At 37.0% G+C, this 5,871-nt stretch overlaps 1 pseudogene; it reads left to right on the top strand.

Moving 5' to 3' along the window:
* Nucleotides 1-4,435: 4,435 nt before the first annotated feature.
* Nucleotides 4,436-4,852, top strand: LOC141491784 (DNA polymerase epsilon subunit 3 pseudogene; annotated as a pseudogene).
* Nucleotides 4,853-5,871: the final 1,019 nt, after the last annotated feature.

Below are 5,871 nucleotides of genomic sequence, written 5' to 3'. Positions count from 1 at the left end.
TTAACGTAGAAGCTGCTAAATCTTGTGTTGTCCTGACTGTAATGCAATGGTATTTGAATTATTTATTTTTCACTACTTGTAATATTTTCTTCTTGACTTGGAAGTTCTGGAATTCGACTATAATACTCCTGGGACTTTTTATTTTGGAATTTCTTTCAGGAGATATTTGGTTTTTTACCATCTGCTTCTAGGATATTAGGACAATTTTCCACGAGAATTTCTTGAAAAATGAAGTCTAGGCTCTTTTCTTGGTCATGACTTTCAGGTAGCCCAATAATCCTTAAATTATCTCTCCTGGATCCGTTTTCCAGTTCAATTGTTTTTCTATTGAGCTATTTCACATTTTTTACTAGTTTTTCATTCTTTTATCTTTTTTATTGTATCTTGATTTCTAACAAAATCATCAGTTTTCCTTATCTCAATTCTACATTTGAAGCAATTATTTTCTTCAGAGTGTTTTTATACCTGTTTTTCCATCTGACCAATTCTTTTTTTTTTAATTTGGCAAGGCAATAATAGGGTTGAGTGACTTGCTCAAAGTCACACAGGTAGGTAATTTTTAAGTGTCAAAGGTCAGATTTGAACTAGTTCCTCCTGAGTCCAGGGTCAGTGCTCTGGCACCACCTGGCTGCCTCCAATTCTTTTTTTAAGGCATTCTTCTCCTCATTGGACATTTGGAGTGATTTTTCCATTTGATCTAAACTGGTTTTTAGATGTTATTTCTTCAGTAAGTTTTTTGATATTCATTCCTTTACGAAGCTCCTGACTTGCTTTTCATAATTTCCCCAACTCATTCTCATTTCCCTTCTCAATTTTTCCTCTATCTCCCTTACTTAGTTTTCAAAATCTTTTTTGAGCTGTTCTATAGTATGAATCCAATTCATATTGTTTTTGGAGGCTTTGCATACAGAAGCTTTGACTTTGCTATCTTCTGAATGTGTATTTGATCCTCCTTGGGAGCAAAGTAATTTTCTATGGTCAGATTTTTTTTTCTTCTGCTGATGCTTATTTCTCCCACCTATGACTTTATTTTACCTCTTTATTAAAATGGAGCTCTGCTTCCAGGGTAGGGGATGCACTTTTCCAAATTTTTAAGGATTTTTGCTGCTGTTTTCAGAGACATCCCACCAGGAACTTCAAATCCTTCCAGGTCTTATGAGGGATTTCAACTTCTCTCCTGTTCTGTGCTTTGGCATGGCAGTGAAGTTCCTTTTTCTGAGACTGGGGCCCCAGACTGCAACCTGAATTTGATGAGGCAAAATTACAGGGCCTTGCCTTAGGATACATAACAAAGAGGTCTCTGCTGTCTACCCTGCCCACTTATAATCTGTGGGCTGAGAACTCTGGAAGCAGCTTCCAGGTGGCTCTAAGGGTCTGCTCCTGATTCCTGAGGCTGAGGTTGTTTCAAGGCCTCTGCAAGGAAGGGCTCCATGCTCACTCTAGTGTAGCAGGGTTTTCCCACTGACCTCCCAAGTTGTCCTTGGCAATCCCTGGGCTGAAAGTTCTGGAAACCTCCCCTGCTGACTTGGACCCAGATGCCCTCAGGGACTGAGGCTTCCTAGTTCTGTTTCTGTCTGGAAGTAGTTTGCTCCAGCAACCCGGGTTTGTTTTAGCCCTTTCTAACCCTGGTATAACAGACCTTTCCCATGGATATTCCAGTTTGCCTTGAAAAATTGTTCTTGGGCTAGAAAATCTTTTCACTCAGTCTTTCTTGGGTTTCACCACTCTAGAATTTAGTTAGAGTTGTTATTTAGAGGTATGTGGAGTGGTCTGGGGGAGAACTATTGAGATTTTCTGCCTTCATTCCACTGTCTTGACTTTACCCCCCCCCCACTTCAGATCTTTGAATCGCTTTTTCATCAACTGAAGCAGCTGGGTGTTGTGATGGATAGATAGATAGCTAGTCAAGGAGTCAGAAAGATAAATTCAAATGTTGTCTCCTATGATTTCTTTCATTATGATACTGGGCAGGTATTTGTTATAACTTTTTCTTGTGTTTCTTATCTGTCAAATGAAGGCATTATATTATATTATCTCTAAGGTCTGATATATTTCAATGTATAATTCAAGGATCCTATGAATGTTAAAGTTATGATTCATAAAAATTTCTTCTGTCTTCAAGTGGTATGAATGAAATTGACCATTTCATTTATTTGAAAATCTCTATTTTTTTTTCCTAGAACTTCATTATGTTTTGACATGGTGTGAATAAATCTGGTTCTCTTCAGCATTGACACGACCTCTGACAAACAAGCAAAATAATAAATTAATGAATGAATGAATTCAGGAAATATTGGATATGTTTCTAATATATATATATATATATATATATATATATATATATATATATATATATGTAGCTAGCACTGAACATATTAAGATATAGGAAACAAAATGTTAGAGAACTTTTCCAGCTATTTATGATACAATTTCAATTGCCCTCTTGACTAATAACAAAGACATCAGAAACAGAAGCACTATCTTGCCCCCCCCACAATCAATTCTTAGTGATGCTTCTAATCTGACCTCTACAATCAATACCCAGAGAAAGCCTACAATCTTGGAAAATGATTTGCAACTGCCTGTTCAGGTGGTTGGAGCTCCCATATCATCAGAAGCCACACCTACTTTAAAATCACAAAGAAATTTCTTGAAACCGAAATAAGACCTGGATATCATTTTATAAATGACAATGATGGTTCAAGAATCTCATTACCAATCTGCCTTAGCACTTAACCCTAAGATGCATGTGACTTTTTGATCTGTCTTGCAGGTGAGCTTTCTTAATTAAGTTGTCTTCTTCTAAAATAAAATTGACCTCCATTGAAAAGATATTTTTATTTTCTTTTGTTTTGTGTTTCCATTTATATTATCCAGTATAACAGACATTACACTAGCATTTATTGTAGTATTATATAGGTAAACATTTAATAATTCTTTTTCATCCATTCAATATAATGGTGGAGAACAATGTACACAGATTACTGAAATGAGAAAGAGAGAAATTATTATAAAATAAATGAAAAATATGGGGGCAGCTAGGTGGCGCAGTGGATAAAGCACCAGTCCTGGAGTCAGGAGTACCTGAGTTCAAATTCAGCCTCAGACACTTAATAATGACCTAGCTATGTGGCCTTGGGCAAACCATTTAACCCCATTGCCTTGCAAAACCCTAAAAAAAATATGATGATTATTTTTCTTTTAAAAAGCACCTATCATGAACTATGGGAGAATTAGGAAAGGTTTCATGGATAATACTTGAGTTGGCCTTTGAGGGAATACAGAGATTTGGCTAGAAAGAAAATAAATCAAGATAAAGTTTGTCAGTATGGAGCATTTTGTGATGTAAAGTAAGAGAAAGGGAAAGCCAGCATCCGATAAGGTAGGGGGAACAGAGTGTAGTTATTTTTAACATAATATCTTATTTCTATGACTGAAAAGACAGTTGGAGTCAGATTGTGATGGGCCTTGCATTCCACTGTCTTGAATTATTAATTTATTGAGCAGTCATCAAAGACTACTGTAGTTTTCCACTTTTGTGACCTTGGGTACATTGTTCAGTCTCTCTGGGCCTCAGTTTCCTTATATCTAAAATAATGAAGTCAAAATAGATAATTTCTAAAGATTATGAGAGTTCTAAATTTTTACCAATGGGGTTAAGATGATGACTTGGTTAATGATGTGAAGAGATTTTTGGAAGGATAAACTAAAATAACAGAAAATCATCTTAGTTTAGGCAAAAGATAAGGGCCTGAGCAAGAGTGGATATAGTTAGAATTGAAAGGAACTGGTGGACTGAGTGAAATATTAGATAGTATTGGAAGGAATTGGCAATAAATTCTATGTGTGATAAAAATGGAAGAGTGCAAATAGATAATATGACTAGAGAAAGTAGGGAAATTAAAGAAAGGAGGGAATTTTAGAGGGTGGAGTATGATAAATTCAGTTCTGGACTTTGTAGTTAAGATGCTTGTGACCATTGCAAACAGAGAAACATAATAGGCAATTGGAAATACTGACTAGGAATTCAATTATGGTAGAAATATGCCCATATGGAGAGCAATATGGAACTATGCCCAAAACTGATACATCCAGCAATTCCAGTACTAAGCCTAAGTACAGAATAAATCATGAAAAATCGGAAAAGTCCCACATGTTCCAAAAGTTTAATAGCAGCTCTTGGAAATTGAGGAATTGTTCATCAATTGGGGAATGGCAGAATAAGTTAGTATATGATTGTTAAATTCTATTATTCTTTAAGAAAATATGGATGAGGCGGGACACACGGTCAGGGCGGGAAGTACGGACACCGGGGCGGCACCTTTAGCGAGAGACACCACCGGCGCCAGTCTGGGCACAACTGCCGCCCTGCCCGAGAGGCCGTGGGCACTGCCATTATTGAGGCTCCCCTGGGGAGACGTGGGGTGAGGTGGCCATGGTGGAAAGGCTGGAGGACCTGAACCTTCCCAATGCCGTCATCACCAGGATCATCAAGGAGGCTCTCCCCGACAGCATCAACATCTCCAAAGAGGCCCGAAGTGCCATCTCTCGGGCCGCCAGCATGTTCGTGCTCTATGCCACCTCCTGTGCAAACTACTTTGCAATGAAAAGAAAATGGAAGACCCTGAATGCTGGTGATGTACTATCAGCAATGGAAGAGATGGAATTTCAGCGATTCATTTCCCCTTTGAAAGAAGCACTAAATGCATATAGGCGAGAACAGAAAGGTAAAAAGGAAGCTTCTGAGCAAAAGAAGAAGGATAAAGACAAAAGAGCAGATTCTGAAGAGCAAGACAAGAGCAGGGAAGATGATAACGATGAGGATGATGAAAGAATGGAAGAGGAGGAGTAGAATGATGGAGAAGAGGTTTGTCAATTGAACTTCATGGAGAGAATTGGCAAGTCAGATGAGAAGAAACTTCGGATTTGACACTATTGCTTCTAATGTACTATTTGATAGGGAATTCTGTGGCCTTTTCCTCAACTAAGAATGTTCATATATGAGGACCTAAGAACTTATTGAATAATCACCAAACCAGTTGTCTAAAAAGATCTTTCCAATTTTGTTTTGCATAATCCATAAATTGTGATCTTTTGACAAGGTAGGTTATGAATTGCCATTTAATCAGATTTTTAATGGGGAAATATGTACAAGATTCCTATATTTCACTTCCTGTTTTATGATCCAAATTTCATGTTATCTATTATTTAGTGACTGTGGAGGCAGCTGAAAATTGGAAATTTGAACTCAGCCTGAGTAGCCTGTGATAGATTGATTATATCTCATTGAAAGAGTAATCAGGGTAAAGAATGAAAGTCTTTTCCCTTTGAAAGTAACTTTCATCAAAGTTCTGCTTTATGTGATAGATAACTGATTATTTTCTCTTGTTGAGTTTGGAGCTTGGTTCCATTTGCCATACTCTACTTAGTACTTTTGCTTTCTGTACTTTGAAGTTTGTACTTCCCTATATTAGTGGAGTATTGATTGGGTCTGATGTAAAGTATGCGTTTCACCTCAAAATTCTCTTCCTCTTCCCATGCCTACTGAACAAAAGTTTGAAAACAGACTTTCTACACAGTCCCTGTTCTTTTGGTTTTAAAGTGAACCTCACAAGTGTCTCATCTTGTTAGTCTTTGGCTTGTTTATTTAACAAATGTCAAGCTCCAAAAATTGTTTCCTCTAGGTATTAGAGTCATTCTATCCAGACTGTTCTTTGCTTCCCTAACTTATGACCTTCAATTCAGCTTAATTTAAAAAATGTAAAGTTTTTCTTTCAATCCCAGAGTTCTGACTCTTGTCTTTTAAAGACAGCTTAATAGAACAACTGTTATGAAATCTAATAATGCTTAGGAATATAATTCTAGTAAATC

The sequence above is a fragment of the Macrotis lagotis genome, chromosome 6, assembly GCF_037893015.1.
Source record: "Macrotis lagotis isolate mMagLag1 chromosome 6, bilby.v1.9.chrom.fasta, whole genome shotgun sequence".
Taxonomy (NCBI): domain Eukaryota; kingdom Metazoa; phylum Chordata; class Mammalia; order Peramelemorphia; family Peramelidae; genus Macrotis; species Macrotis lagotis.
The sequence above is the reverse complement of the archived record's forward strand: the minus strand, read 5'-3'. Positions and strand labels throughout refer to the sequence as shown.